Raw genomic sequence first — 14,732 nt, 5'->3', positions numbered from 1 at the left:
ACCATGGGAATTTTGATGACCATATGAGGTCAGGACCTCAGGTACACATCTCATCTAGATCTAAAACACTCAAGAGGGGTAACACTAAAACCAGCAAGACAAAATTGTGACAGACATCTCTGTTTTCAGTTTAATCCATTTCAAGTAGACAAAAAGTTTTAAAATATAAAACAAATAAATCTAAAATTCACAATGAATTTTTAATTACTCTCACACAGAGTATGTACATACAAAACACAGGGAGAGAAATATGGCTCTTCTACTAGCAAGCAAATTGTGAATCCTAATTATTTTTTTTTTAATTTTCTTGTTTACAGACATTCTAATCCCAGCCAGTGGCAAATCTAAACCCACGATGACAAAAAAATAATAATAATCAGTACGTTTTCCGTTCTTCTCTGGAGGCAATTGGACCAGAGACCATAGCAGGATTCTTTTATATTTCTTTAGTCCCTCTAAATGTCCTACAGCTGTCCAGCCTGCAACCCAGCCATCAATTCAGTCTTTGATATGCTAATGTCACTCCTCTCTGGTGTGTTTTTGAGCCCCAGAAGCAGAGAAATAGAAGAAAGAATGTCTCTGACAAAAGTAGCAGCTGGTGGGGGCAACCCTGTCTGCAGAAGAAAAGTGGGAGGCAGCAGAAAAGAATGCAAGAACATCAGCTAGAACCTGATGACCACCCTGTGTCATTAGCATTAACACTGAGTAATGCAGGAGGAAGGAGATAAATCAGCCCCCAACTCTGTCAAGTGAAAAGAGAAGCCCAGGATATCTCCTGTAACTAGAGCTGCATTTTCTTCTATTTAAAAAAAATGTCTAGCATTAAAGAGGCAGATACTCAACTCAGTATATACAACCACGGCTAATCACACAAAAATAAAAATAAAATTGAATGGTGTTGACAATTTACACCAGGTAAGACTCTGCCCCATGCTTTTGAGATGACATACATAATACTTTATATAATATATACACACACACACTTTCTCTATATATAATTATTATTAAGATTAGTAGATGATTAATTTTCCTCTAATGCTGGAAAGATTCTTCCCCATTTGGGGCCTGATCCAAAGCCCACTGAAAGCAATAGAGACATTGCTTTCAAGCCCCATAAAATGTCTTTCACTCCTCCTCCATACACATTAGGGAGGGTCAGTACTGCGTGAGCTGCAAAGGACGGGTTAATTCCTTACTACATGGAATTTGGTAAATAACTTCTTGAAATATGACAGGTTTCAGAGTAGCAGCCGTGTTAGTCTGTATTCGCAAAAAGAAAAGGAGTACTTGTGTCACCTTAGAGACTAACCAATTTATTTGAGCATGAGCTTTGGTGAGCTACAGCTCACTTCATTGGATGCATTCAGTGGACATGAAATATATTGTAATATACTTGAAATATATATTCTTGAAATGTATTTATCACAGGGAATATATACTTACACATTTTCATGTTAATTTCTATACAGATTTTCTCTCATTTTATGATTAAATTGTCAAGAGCAAAAACATATTAAAAAAAGTCCTCACTTGTGATCTTAAATAATACCTTGGAGTACTCATATAGAAAGCACTTTTTAAAACCAATTTACTTATTTTATTTGTGTTGTTTATCACTGTTAGGTGTCTGGTTAGTTTAGTTTTGTTTACAGTCTGTTTCACTCCTCACTGTTTGCGTTGCAGAACCTGCAGGAAAACATCTAAACCGAAATCCCACCACCCTCCCACTAGAACAGGGGTGGCCAACCTGAGCCTGAGAAGGAGCCAGAATTTACCAGTGTAGATTGCCAAAGAGCCACAGTAATATGTCAGCAGCCCGGCCGATCAGCGCCTCCCCCTCCCTCCCGATCAGCTGTTTCGTGGTATGCAGGAGGCTCTGATGGAGAAGGGGAGGAGCGAGGGCCCGGCCGGCTCAGGGGAGGGGGCGGGAAGGGGTGGAGTAGGGCCAGAGCCAGGGGTTGAGCAGTGAGCACCCCCCGGCCCATTGGAAAGTTGGCACCAGTAACTCCAGCCACGGAGTCGGTGCCTGTACAAGGAGCCGCATATTAACTTCTCAAGAGCCGCATGTAGCTCCAGAGCCAGAGGTTGGCCACCCCTGCACCTGCACTAGAAAGTCATGACGTTATCTTTTATAAACATTTTTCTTAAAAATTACATTTTGGAAGATTGTCTTTAAAAGTAACTTTTGGGCTTAAGCATATTGGTATTGTCTTTTAAATGCGGCTAGTGCTTGTGACAGATGCTGGCTAGTTAGCTGTGGAAAGCACATTTCTCTGTTTAACAGATCCAGCACAAGATGCAGGCTCACCTGTGCTACCCTCTAGGTATGCCTGAACTCTAACCTGGAAGAGACATGATGATTCGGGAGACACAAGTTCAGTATCCATCGGCCTGTTCAATAGTTCAGCTTCCCTTCAGAGGCTGGCAATCAGGGGACCAATTAGGGTTGATGTGGACACCTGTCCACAGGTTACTGGACTACGAGTGCCATACCTTTTTCTTGTAGTCCATCCAACAGCTGTCAGATAGCAAAGACAAGAGACTGACATTTGGGTTCAGACCTAACACCCATAGTCTTGAGAATTTCAGGCTGGGATCTGAACTTTATATACCTGAGGCCCATATCTAATAACAGCTTTCATTCTTTTCTGACCTTGGGTTGGAATCAGAGCAGCAATTTACACCTGAAAATCTCACCGTAGATGGTGCTGTCCCAGGGCACTCCCTTCTGGCCTGTGACCCTGTAGGCCCTTAAAGGAACCCTCCTGGTCCCAGACCCTTAAAAGGAGCAATGCAACAATGGTTTGTGATGGCCCTATACCTTCCCTCTCCCATACACCAACTCTTCCCCAGACCACGTTCCTCTCTCCCAATGATTGCTTCAATTGCCTGTCGGGAGACATGGAACAGGGTAACTACCCTCTCTAGCCTTAAAGGGCCAGTACCCCGTTACACATGTATCACATTACCAATCCCCAATACAGCCAGTCCCACCACCATTTCTATGTTTGTATGGATCACATATTCTCAGTCTTGTAACTTTCCCAAGTTGTATCTTGCAAACACTGAAACACAAATTTTACACTTTAAAATAAGTCCAGTTTTTGCAACCATGGAGTTCTCCTTAACCCACGCAGTGATAGTATTTTCCACTCTCTCTCTCTTTCAGTGTGATACTTAGTCATCTTTTTTGAAAGGCAGCTATTGAGCAACAGACTTCAAGGCAAAATGAGTGAAACTGTATCTGGTCCTGTCTTTACTGCTATTTGATACAGCTACCCAAAAAACAAATGGCCTTCCTTTAAACTTCAATCTTATATTGTGAATCCTCCCTATTTTGGAATTGCAAAACTCAAAATTAAAATTATAGAGATTTGAAAGGCGTGACTTGTTTAGCAGATGCCAGAGTGTTTAAGAAGTTCAAATAAAGAAAAGCAAGGTTTCTTTCGCCATCACTTCCCGAGTGCACAGAGTTCAACTTTCAGCTGCTTTCAACTACCTGAAAGGGGGTTCCAAAGAGGATGGATCTCGACTGTTCTCAGTGGTAGCAGATGACAGAACAAGGAGTAACCGTCTCAAGTTGCAGTGGGGGAGGTTTAGGTTGGATATTAGGAAAAACTTTTTCATGAGGAGGGTGGTGAAGCACTGGAATGGGTTACCTAGGGAGGTGGTGGAATTTCCTTCCTTAGAGGTTTTTAAGGTCAGGCTTGACAAAGCCCTGGCTGGGATGATTTAGTTGGGGATTGGTCCTGCTTTGAGTAAGGGGTTGGACTAGATGACCTCCTGAGGTCCCTTCCAACCCTGAGATTCTATGATTCAAGGCTTTGTAAATGCACAGCACCAAATTTAGAAAATTTATAACAGTAAAATTAAATGGCAATATAGCCACTGGAATGTATTTTCATTAAAGAGAAAAAGAGTTGAATTATTACTGCAGATTTGTTTTCATTTTTCACTGCAGTGTTATCACACCATTATCCACAAGAGACAGCCAAAGTTTTTCAAATCCACTCTGAAAACCACCACCACCACATGTAAGAATGGGTGCTTTTGCCCCGGTGTGAGCTGAAATCACCAAATTGTGTTCCACTGGTTGTTATTCCCAGTTGTTCTCTTTGCTTGCAGTGTTGTGGCAGGCCTCGCTACCCATGCACATTCCTCTCCTACCTCTCATGGCTGCACTCTTGTTTGAAGAAAAAAAAAATATCCTTAAATAAAAACATGTGCAGGCCTAGGGTGGCCAAAGCCAACCTAAACAATGTTAAAATCAACAGCTGCTCCAGCTTTAAACTATTCACTTGAGTGATAGGTTCAGCACAGAACAAATGTTCTACTCAAAAGAAATCCTGGTGGACTCTAGCTACAGACAAAGAATTATGTAGCATGTATATGAACAAATATACTGATAAACAGGGGTGAAAGTAACTTAAAGGATTTACCAGTACTCCGGAGTCCTGAGCAGGGGGTGTGTGGCCTTGACCAGAAGAGACGGGGCCTTTAAATAACCGTACCCTTTAAGTCATTTAAAGGCCGCAGGGCTCCAGCTGGGAGCCCCCAAGCTTTTAAATTACCCCCAGAGCTACGAGCTGCAGAGGCAGCTGGCAGCCCCGGGGCTCAGGAGCGATTTAAAGGGCCACTGGCTCCGGCCGCCGCTACTGCAGCAGGGCTCCAGGTCGTTTAAATCACTGCCGGAGCCCTGCCGCCACTACCCCAGGGCTCCGGCAGCGGGGCTCGGCGGCTGCTTTAAAGGGCCCAGGGGTCCAGCAGCTGCGGGGAGCCCGGGGCCCTTTAAAGTGCCAGCCTGGGAAAGGCGGTTCAGTCTGGCACGGTGTACTGGCTCTTGCCAGTACACCATACCAGACTGGACCGGCTTACTTTCACCTCTGCTGATAAAGGACCAGTTTCCAACTGCTCCTGCCTTAGTGCACAAAGGAAAAGAGGGAGGTCAGACTGGCAAACTCCAACTTGCACATCCACACAGGGGCCAGCCCCTGCTGCTTGTACCCCATTCTGTCAGTACAAGAAGGGAGTGTTAGTGACACCAACGCTGCTACATAATCCACTAGGAATGAGGCAGCATAGCCAGGACACAGGCGATCTCTGCACCAGCCACACCCATTACGGCAGGGAGCACATGCTCACTCTTGTAAAGGGTGCAGCCATTGCCATGCCTGATTATCCTTCTGCAGTGCCTCAAAGAGGATTCTTTCTGCTTGTGAAGAACATCTCCAGGAGCTATGGCGGATGCAGTGGTCCCCTGAACCTCAGCCACCAATGAAAACATGGCTTTGAAGCCAAAATAGGTATATGGTTAAACTAGAGATGGGCCTTGAGCCACGAGGCTGGATGCAGATTCTTAATTCACCGAAGTGTGGGAATAATTTCCTGATGCCAGGTCAGACCACAAGAGCCAGAATTCAGCAAAGAGGCTGGTGTATGGGAGATTTCCACCTCAGAAGGATTCAGATTCACGGGAGATGGTCATAGATGTAAAAGTTACACATGGTATTAAGGCTGACAGAACCAGACGAAGGTGTAGAATATGCTCTCTTAGTCCCTCTTCTAAATTTTACCTCAGGTTGCTGCCTCAGAAAAACCACAATTGGACACCATCAACAGACTCAGAAGAAAAGCCAAAAACTGAATCTTCATGGAAAGCAAACTCCCCTCCGGGGCTGAAGAGAGGGCGGGGGGGGAGGGGGGGAGTAAGGTGGGGACAGTTGTACTAAGGCCATGAGCTCAGGGAAGCTCCCCAAATGTCTAACTTGGGTGAAATGAGAGAGCTAGGGGCCCAGTGAATATGACCTACTGAGGCCCCAAATTTCTCTCAACAGTTATGCTTCCTTCCCTTGGGCATGGAACTGGGAGTCCTAGGAGATCTGCATCTATTACCCGTGCCACCACACTCCCACTGCATTGAATTTGCACAAATCATTTAATCTATCAGTGCCTGAGTTTCCCACATCTAAGATACGGGTAATGATACAAAGATCTGTGGAAGAAAAGCAACACAAGCCTTATTATTAGAGGTGGCCCCTCAAAGTCAAGGCTGAGATGCATTGGTGGGACACTGTGGGGAAGTTCTCAGTGCCACGACCCACGCTTTACCTCTTCCATAGAAAAGCAGAAGTCCACAGTCACCAGGGCTTTGAATCTTTCATCAGACTGATTGTCACATTTCAATTAAAGACACGTGTATACATTTTTGTGTAGCCTTTTTGAAACATGGGCTGTCGACAAAATAACCTAATACTACACTGTCTGAGTCGCCAGTACTTTGAAGTATAAGCTGGGCTGTTGCAAGTGTTTTGTACTCAAAATATGGTTAGTTGGAAACACTAGTAAGGTCTCCATGGAGTGAATAAAACCCCATCACAGTAAGAAGAGTCTAATCCAAAGCACACCACTGTATTACATTTCACTCCACCGCCTCTGCGTCCCACAGAACTACTGTAACATCTGTCTCAAAAGTTAACGCTGATCTTATTGTTGTCCTGACTGCCTGGTCTCTACCTCATTAAACTACTTTAACAGCATTTACTGTACTCTGGTGTTTCCTGAGAGACCAGATTAGCACCTAATTCCATTTATTTTTTTGTTATTTCTGGTCACAAATGTCATTTCAGGCAGACCTGCGTGTCTCAGCAACGCTCTCAGCAAGAGAAAGCAATTTTGGCCAACCTTGAATCGCCCTGGGCTTGGTAGGGTCAAGGAAGCACAAGCTTGTTGTGCCTGTTCATACTTTGTTCGGAGGCCTCCTCCCACAAGCTTCTTTCCTGACATATTGGCTGAACTGCGTAAAGAAACCTGCGGCCGTGGGCTGCATTAGGTGAAAATGATCCTACTTGGACTGCAGGCACACACGCGCAAGGACTGAACCACGCTTTTCAAAGGACTGCTGCCAGCATTTTCGCTTTTCTATTCTCTGTTGAAGGAAGTGGGGTTCTAGGTTTCGAGCCTGGAAACAGGGCATCTGCCAAAGTGCAATTCAGTTCCTCAGCCACAGACAGTAACTCCTGGTTGTCAGCCAAGCCAAGTAGAGGCTCGAGGATGCGCCCTCCCCACTGTCCATTTTCTCCAGGCTCACCTGCCGTTCTGATGTCTTTATCTCTTCTCCTAGAACAAATAAAAACAGGAGCAAAACCTTCTCATTGTCTCATGACAATTTCGGTATTGCCTGCTTCCAGTCAGGCCCGAAATACCATAGCATCTCATGCTTTTTCAGATCTTCTGCCCCCACCTGGAACCCAGCAAAACATAGGCCCATGCTGATGAAAAATCTATTTTATAAAAAGTAAATTGAATGTCTATAAACCCTCCCCTTTCCCAAACTCTCCTCACCACTCAAAAGGTTACGTTTCAGTTCTGGAGACGCTGGCGCTCTCTTGATTTAATTACAATAGATTGGCCTATTGGTGTGTACTTTCACCTACGAGAGACAAGCTGGGTGAGGGAATAGCTTTTATTGGACCAGCTTCTGTTGGTGAGAGAGACGAGTGACCTGAAGAAAAAGCTTGTCTCCCTCACCAACAGAAGTTGGTCCAATAAAAACTAATACCTCACCCACCTTGTTTCACTAATATCCTGGGACCAACATGGCTACGACATGGCCTAACCTAACTCCTGGCATGGTACCAAGCTATAAAGCGTGGATCTTGACCCATCCTCTCCAAAGTTTAGGTGCAGAATTTCCGTCCAGAGCTCTGTGGTTTGAGCATTGGCCTGTGAGTTCAATCCTTGACAGTTGTGAGTTCAATCCTTGAGGGGGCCATTTAGGGATCTGGAGCAAAAATTGGGGATTGGTCCTGCTTTGAGCAGGGGGTTGGACTAGATGACCTCCTGAGGTCCCTTCCAACTCTGATATTCTATGATTCTCTCAGCTTACTATGGCCCTATCAGCATGTTCTGAAGTTCCGTTGAATTCAAAGGCACTTAAGCATGTTCTGAATTTAAGCATGCACTTAAATGCTTTGCTGAATTGGGGCCTATGTAGAAAAAGCTCTCTCTGAGATCGTTATTGCAACATCATTTTAATCTTGGGAGAGCATTCTACCATTTATCCCCTATACACCATGTTGTTCCCAAAACAACTTCTTTTTACATTTCTCTTAAAATCAAAGCTGTTTTAAAGTATTATTTAACCCCTTTACTCTGGCAGCATAGAAATTACCAGGACCATTACAATGGGCCTGTGAGAGTGTGCGCTTTATTGATGTGTACACTGACCTAATATCAAATGGATTCTGCTGACCATGGAAAAATACAAATTGGGTATTATATTTGCATGCTACTTTTATTGTGCCCTTGTGTCTTCGTAGAAAGATAAAGTTTGGGCTAATAAAAATAAAACATTTCTGGAGCTCATATAAGCAAATGTTTATGTAGGCATGTAACAAATTGGTTTGTCATTTAAGGGAACATAAATATCATTATAATCATCCTTAGGCAAAATAGGTTGGTGGCTTTTGCTTAGCTTTCAGCTTTCATTTGCAAATCAATTTAATGTAGCACAGTGTCTCAAAGACAGGATGTCGCAGGGTTAATACTTTTCCTTGTGTTCTCCCCCTGCCCCTTACTCTGAGACCTGGGAGTTGGACTCGCTTGAGTTCAGAGCAAATTAAATATATTCTAGTTAGAAAGAGAGAAAAGGAGCATTTAGATGTATGTTATGTGTGAGAATCCTACTGGGGCGCAAACAGAGGAAAAGACCCCTCCCAAAGCATTCTGAAGGTAGAGGCTGAAAGAGTTAACCACAGACCTTTGTGCCACTACGGCTCTGGATGTGTAATGCACATATGATCTCCTTGCCTAGATGCTTCTTTCTTCCTTCACTTCTTTAGTCTTTTGGAACAATGCCTCTTTCATCCCTTCTGACAACCAATGATCTCCACCAGAATGTGGCAAAGTGAACTTTGGTGACAGTTTAACTAGGCAAAGACGATGCAACAGCCTGAATTCTATTTACCAGAATGACTTGACCTATTAAAATCCAGACCAGTGCACCAGTTCCATTCCCCTTCCTTGCCACTTTCCCACTCCTCCCCTCCCACTTTATTCCAAATGGCAGGCTATTTTGGAGGGGTGCTCTGCGGAGGGGAGGCTATGTAAAATTGCTTCAACGTTAATGCTCGATTGAATTTTCAACTTAATAGCCCAGTGCGGGGATATGATTGTAAAGCAAAAGGCCAGAAATAGCTCCTGGTAAAAATTTTCTGAAGCGAGTTCAAAGAACACCACTTAGCTGCTTGGAAAATCAGAAATGGCAAAGGATTGTTTAGCAGGTTCTCCTCACCCTCCCCAAACCCATTTTTTTGTTTTTAATCTTCATGAAGTCTTGGAAGCAAACATTTTTTCTATCTGGGCTTCATGACGCTGTCATGCCTGATACTCCTCTAAGGAAGGGAAATTAAACAGCATGCAAAGACTGCTAGTTTATAAGTATATGTTTTTTTTTCCAAAACAGGGCTTTGCATTTAGATTATTCATCCACATCTGAACTTTGGAATGTAAAATCCCATGAAGAGGGAATAGAAAACAGGAATATGAATAACATATTATTTGACTCAAATGGCCAAGGGGATGGCAACTTGCAATTAAGGTTGCAGACAGTAGCATTTAATGTCACCTACCTGCATCACTATCATATAACCATTTAGGAGACAGGGCCACAGCCTGCTTTCTTTTTCCCTTTCCTGCTATGATATTTATAAAGTCAAGTTGTAGTGCAGATAAACCCCTTCCTCTCCAGAGACCAAGGGAAGGCAGTAAATTATGGGAAGGCTAAGTGGTACATCAAATGTCTCTCCTCAAAGCCATATATCATCTTGTTAAATTTAATGTATAATCCCAGAACCCCAGAAATCATTCCAAGAATCACAGAAAATGCAGAAGTGTCCTTCAAGTGATATAGTACAAGAAAGTAAAGTCTACCTACAGAAAAACATTCTAGCCATGTTTTGCTAAAAGTCTCTACTTCACATGGGACGCACTAGACATCGTCCCCTAAAGCACAGCACAGTGGGCATTCACCTTTTCTGCTTGGACATATTGATATAACAGATGTACATTTTTTTGCAATATTAAACCACAAAATGAACCAAAAAAAAAACACTTCACCTATTTAAACAAAAAAAATCACCCAGTGTTCTACTGTCCCTTTCAGTGCAGATCCACTGCTCCAGTTACCACCAATAATAACTCTTTCCACAAGAAGATCCCCAAATGCTTTAATGGGGCAGAGACTGGTTTTTTAGTCTGTGTTTGTAAAGTGCCTAGCTCAGTGGGGTCTTGGTCTATAACTAGGGCTTCTAGGTGCTACAGTAATAGAAAATATAATAGATTACTAATAATGATGATGAACTAAGCCTCACAACCCCACAGTGAGGCACAACCCCCCACAGAAAGTCTGTGACAGTTTCAGAAATGGAACTTATACCGCTCGAGTCCCTGCATTGTCCCTTATAACCACAGGGCCATCCTTCCCTTTTGCACGTACAATTGCTGCCCATGTAGGATCCTGAGTTCCCTAGTACAAAGATCATCCAGGCTACAATACACATGCAAGAAATTCCCATTTGTGGCTAGTCTCAGTTCCCTGCCCTTTATTTCATTTGTGTCTTTTATGTGGTTTTTAAAATGGGGACTGAGAGTGGATGTCTGGTAACCAAGTGCTGCGAGGCAGCGCGGCATCGGCTCTCCTAACTGTTGGAGGCTAAAGCCAGATTTGGCTGCTCCAGGTGTTGTTTCGTTGAAAGATGAGGGTTATTTACTGCAGAAAGAAAAGTTACATTCTCATGAGCATAGGGTATATTGCCAGCCAGAAACAGACAGGGCAGTCTAGTGGTTGGAGGAGGAATATGACAGTCAGGACTTCTTGCTTCTGTTATTTCCAGTTCTGCCACTGATTTGCTGTGTGACCAGAGTGTTTGAATTTAACCATGCATTAAATGAGGAAAATCATACCACCTCAAAAGAGAAAACAAAAGTCTAATTAATTAGTACTCAAAAGCCCCCTGAGATTCTGAGATTTAGGGCCCTGGCCATTCCTAATGGCTCTTTGTGCCATTCCAGAAAAACACTTGTACAAAAAACACTTCAAGTTGCCTTAAGACAGCAGCTGAGGATGCCCCTGACAAGGGAGCTGCACTTAGCCCCCTTGGTGTAAGGAATATTTTAAGGATGGCAGGGAGTATGTCATGTGTAGAAGAGGGTTAGGCCAGAGCAATGTGCTCCTGCAATCCTGGAAGGTGGCTCCACGGACAATCCTGGCTGGTTATCCACTGGCACATTAGAGCAGGCCTGAGGCTGCTCTACCATGTGCCAGAAGTCAATTTTGCCCCTTTGCGGCCCCCAGGATCAGCGAGGAGGAAAGTTGATTGAAATCCACATAACACCCCAGACCCATCCAGATAAGCCAACTGTAGGGATCTGTTCCGGAAGAGACCATGGCAGTGCAAAATATTCATCATTACATTGCGATCAATAAGATAGCTGAAATTGCTTTCTGTATTCCTACCTTTCAGACACTGATTTGGAATGACATGAACTTCTATGAAGCATGCACTTAATGAAATACTGAGTGTGGTTACACAGACATATAAAAGGAGCCTGAATAACTGCACACCCACCAGATTAGCACCTGCATGTTAATGGATGGGGAACATGTGGTATTCTAATTATTTTTGCCTTGTATTGGATCCTCCTTGCAAGGAATGAGTGGTATGGACAGAGTTAAACAGAACAAAACCGTCACTGCACAAGACTCCAGGAGAAAGCAGTGATCCCCCCAGCACGAAAGCGAGAGGTGTGCTGCAGAAGAGTTCCACTTCCCTTGAACTATGACTGCATATTCTCTGCTAGCCAAGTGAGTGGTCAATAAAAAACAACCTGCTGAAATTAGATTAATGGGTGGCAGTGTTTCTCAAACTTGAGGCTGGCCGCTTTTGGGAAGCTCTGACCTTCTTCCAGAAGAGGCTCAAGCCAGCACGAAGAAAAAAGGCAAAAGAAAAAGATTGTTCTCTTTTGTGCTTAGGATTTACCCAAACCAGAATTTGGTATTAAATGTTTAGCACTGAATACTAAATGCTCAGTGGATGGTCCCTCATTAGCTGAGTCCAACGATGAAATGACTCAGCAAGAAAGAAAAATAGCAGACCGTCCTCAGCCAGGACTAAAACAAACCCCTCTTATGCACCATCCCCACCACTAATCCAGAGGTATGTTTGCTCTCTTTTGTCAGACATGGAGTCTGCTCTCTGAGTAGCGCTCTTAAGGTAGCTGCCAGAATTCCATCATCTGACTTTATCCCCACATGCAACATTTCCGAAGGGCCCGTTTCTCCACTTCTACACAGTGTAATTTCACTGACTTCAATGATGTTACATCTGATTTACACCAGTGTAAGAGACAGGAGAATCAGGATCAAATCTCCATTCTATGATGTATGGCAGATTATATCTGGATTTTTATAGACCCCGATCCCAAGGTTGGCAGAGAAGAGCTTAGCTTTCTCCTGGTACAGCAGTGGACCCCAAACTTTTTACCTTGTGCCCCCCCTTACCTTTGTCTGCACCTCCCCACTCCTACCCCCCCCCCCCAGAGCCGGGTGTAGGGGACATGGACAGAGGTAAGGGGCCAAGGCTGAGGGCCAGCAGCCAGGGCCCTGGGTGCGGTGCCGACAGCGGAGGTGGGTGGCACTCCCTCCCCGTCCCCATAGGGGCTGACCCAGGCCCCAGCCATGCCCCCCCTTAACATTCCTCGGTGAGTCAGCTTCCCATTAGGGGGCCGTGCCCCACAGATTGGGGACCTCTTCTCTACAGTGCACAGAATGCAATGCTGGGCCAGCCATGGGAAATGAATTAAGTCCCCCCAGCACATTGTCAGTGGGATGTGTGGGTCAGTTTGGAGAGGACCGTCACTTGTGGAGTGTCTTAAACTGGTGTAATTTACACCTTCATCCCGCCCCCCCCCCCTTCCTCAGTGAGTAAATTACACTCACCACCGAGGGTGGCACCTGGTCTGGCAGTGAGTGGCATGGAGGATCTCCAGGGAGAGGGGCAGAGCTGAAACGAAAACAAGGTGGTAGGTTTCCCTTCCTGTCTGGCCCTGGGCTGCAGTGAGCCAGGCCTTCTATCTTTACTCCAGACACTGGCTGAGGGAAGCCCTGTTATATTTTTTTGTCCATTAAAGCGACAAACAAAATGCCTGCCCCTTAAAGGGGCAAGGGAGTCATGCTTGTCCTTTGAAGGTCCAAAGAGAGATATAACAGGGCTTCCCACATCAAAAGTTCTTTTCACTAACTTTCCTCTTTTACAGCAAGTCCACCATAAAGGTGTTTAAACTCCATCAAGGTGTATGGGATCTTTTCCTGCTCTGACAGGGCTGTCATACGGGATAATATACTGTCTTCCTCACAATGGGCTAACAAAGGGTCCTCACACAGATGTGATTCCTCCTTACAATGATGGTAAACAGCACATTAACTTTGTGTGCATGCCAGTGTCTGCAAATTCTATGTAACTGTCCTTTCTGTGCCATAATTAGTTAGCAATATCTTTCAGAGGGGCATTTAGTCTGAATAGTATATTGTAGATCTAAACCCATTCACATTTATATTACACACACCCCTTAAAAGTTGTGTGAGCATCATAAAACCTGCCTTGCCAGCAAGCTGTATTTAAAATAGATATAATCTCCCACAAACCTACAGAGAGATTTTAATTAAAGTCAAAGGACCCTTTAACAGAGAGAGAGAGAGAGACAAAAAATCTAGCAGAGCTAGAATTAATTTTAAAAATGCTCCATTTTGAAGCCGAATGGATTGTTCTCAGCCATCATGTATTTAAAGGATGGGGCATGTCAAAGATGGGAATGTCAAGTGAGAGATGCTGTGAAACCCCAAAGGACAGGAAGGGTGTCGGAGAACCAGACACTGCAATTTCTGGAGCAGAACTATTTTGCTGCATACGTCATGTTTGTGCCTGTCCCAAGTTATCCAGGAAAACCTCTGTATTCCCTTTCACATTAGAGCTGCCAGAGACCTTTTAACTCACCTAGTCCATCCTCCTCAGACCAGTGCCCAGTTTCCTTGGAAAACTGTTCCAAGTCTCATCCTGAGCATATTTTTCCTGCTCTCTAGACAAAATGTTCCTTTGTTCAATTTTATCCCATTACTTCTATTAATATCTTGTTGGGACTCATACCCTCTCCTTCAATAACCTCTTCTCCTTCCTTGATGTTTACACCCTTAAATATCATCCTGAGCATATTTTTCCTGCTCTCTAGACAAAATGTTCCTTTGTTCAATTTTATCCCATTACTTCTATTAATATCTTGTTGGGACTCATACCCTCTCCTTCAATAACCTCTTCTCCTTCCTTGATGTTTACACCCTTAAATACTTCTAATCTGTCGCCTCTTGCTCAGGCAATGAGACATTCCAGCGAAGCTAAGTATTTTTCTTGCATTCACCCTTTACCACACAGACCGACCACTAACCGACTCCAGCATTACAGTTCCTACATCCCTATGAACTGTCCTACACCCCAGTTTTGTCACAGTCTCTTGGAGGAACCCCTTCAATGTGCCAGACCCCCAAGGGGTCTCACTCTTTCTTCAGGGAAGTCCACGCAGCCTCACCATCTCCTGAGACTGAACCTCTGGGGCTTCAGCACTCCTGCTTCACACCGCAAGCTCTGCTCAGCAAGTCCAGCTGAGACAGACTCCTGGTTAGA

The 14,732-nt window shown here is 44.2% G+C and overlaps 1 protein-coding gene across 1 annotated transcript in view; it reads right to left on the bottom strand.

The window, feature by feature from the left end:
- AGBL4 (AGBL carboxypeptidase 4) overlaps positions 1-14,732 on the bottom strand; it is a 1,393,122-nt gene that overhangs the window by 306,656 nt on the left and 1,071,734 nt on the right. The gene's annotated exons all lie outside the window — the stretch shown is intronic.

Source organism: Lepidochelys kempii, chromosome 8, assembly GCF_965140285.1.
Source record: "Lepidochelys kempii isolate rLepKem1 chromosome 8, rLepKem1.hap1, whole genome shotgun sequence".
In the NCBI taxonomy this organism is placed as follows: Eukaryota; Metazoa; Chordata; order Testudines; family Cheloniidae; genus Lepidochelys; species Lepidochelys kempii.
This window is presented reverse-complemented; position numbering and strand designations above follow the sequence as displayed.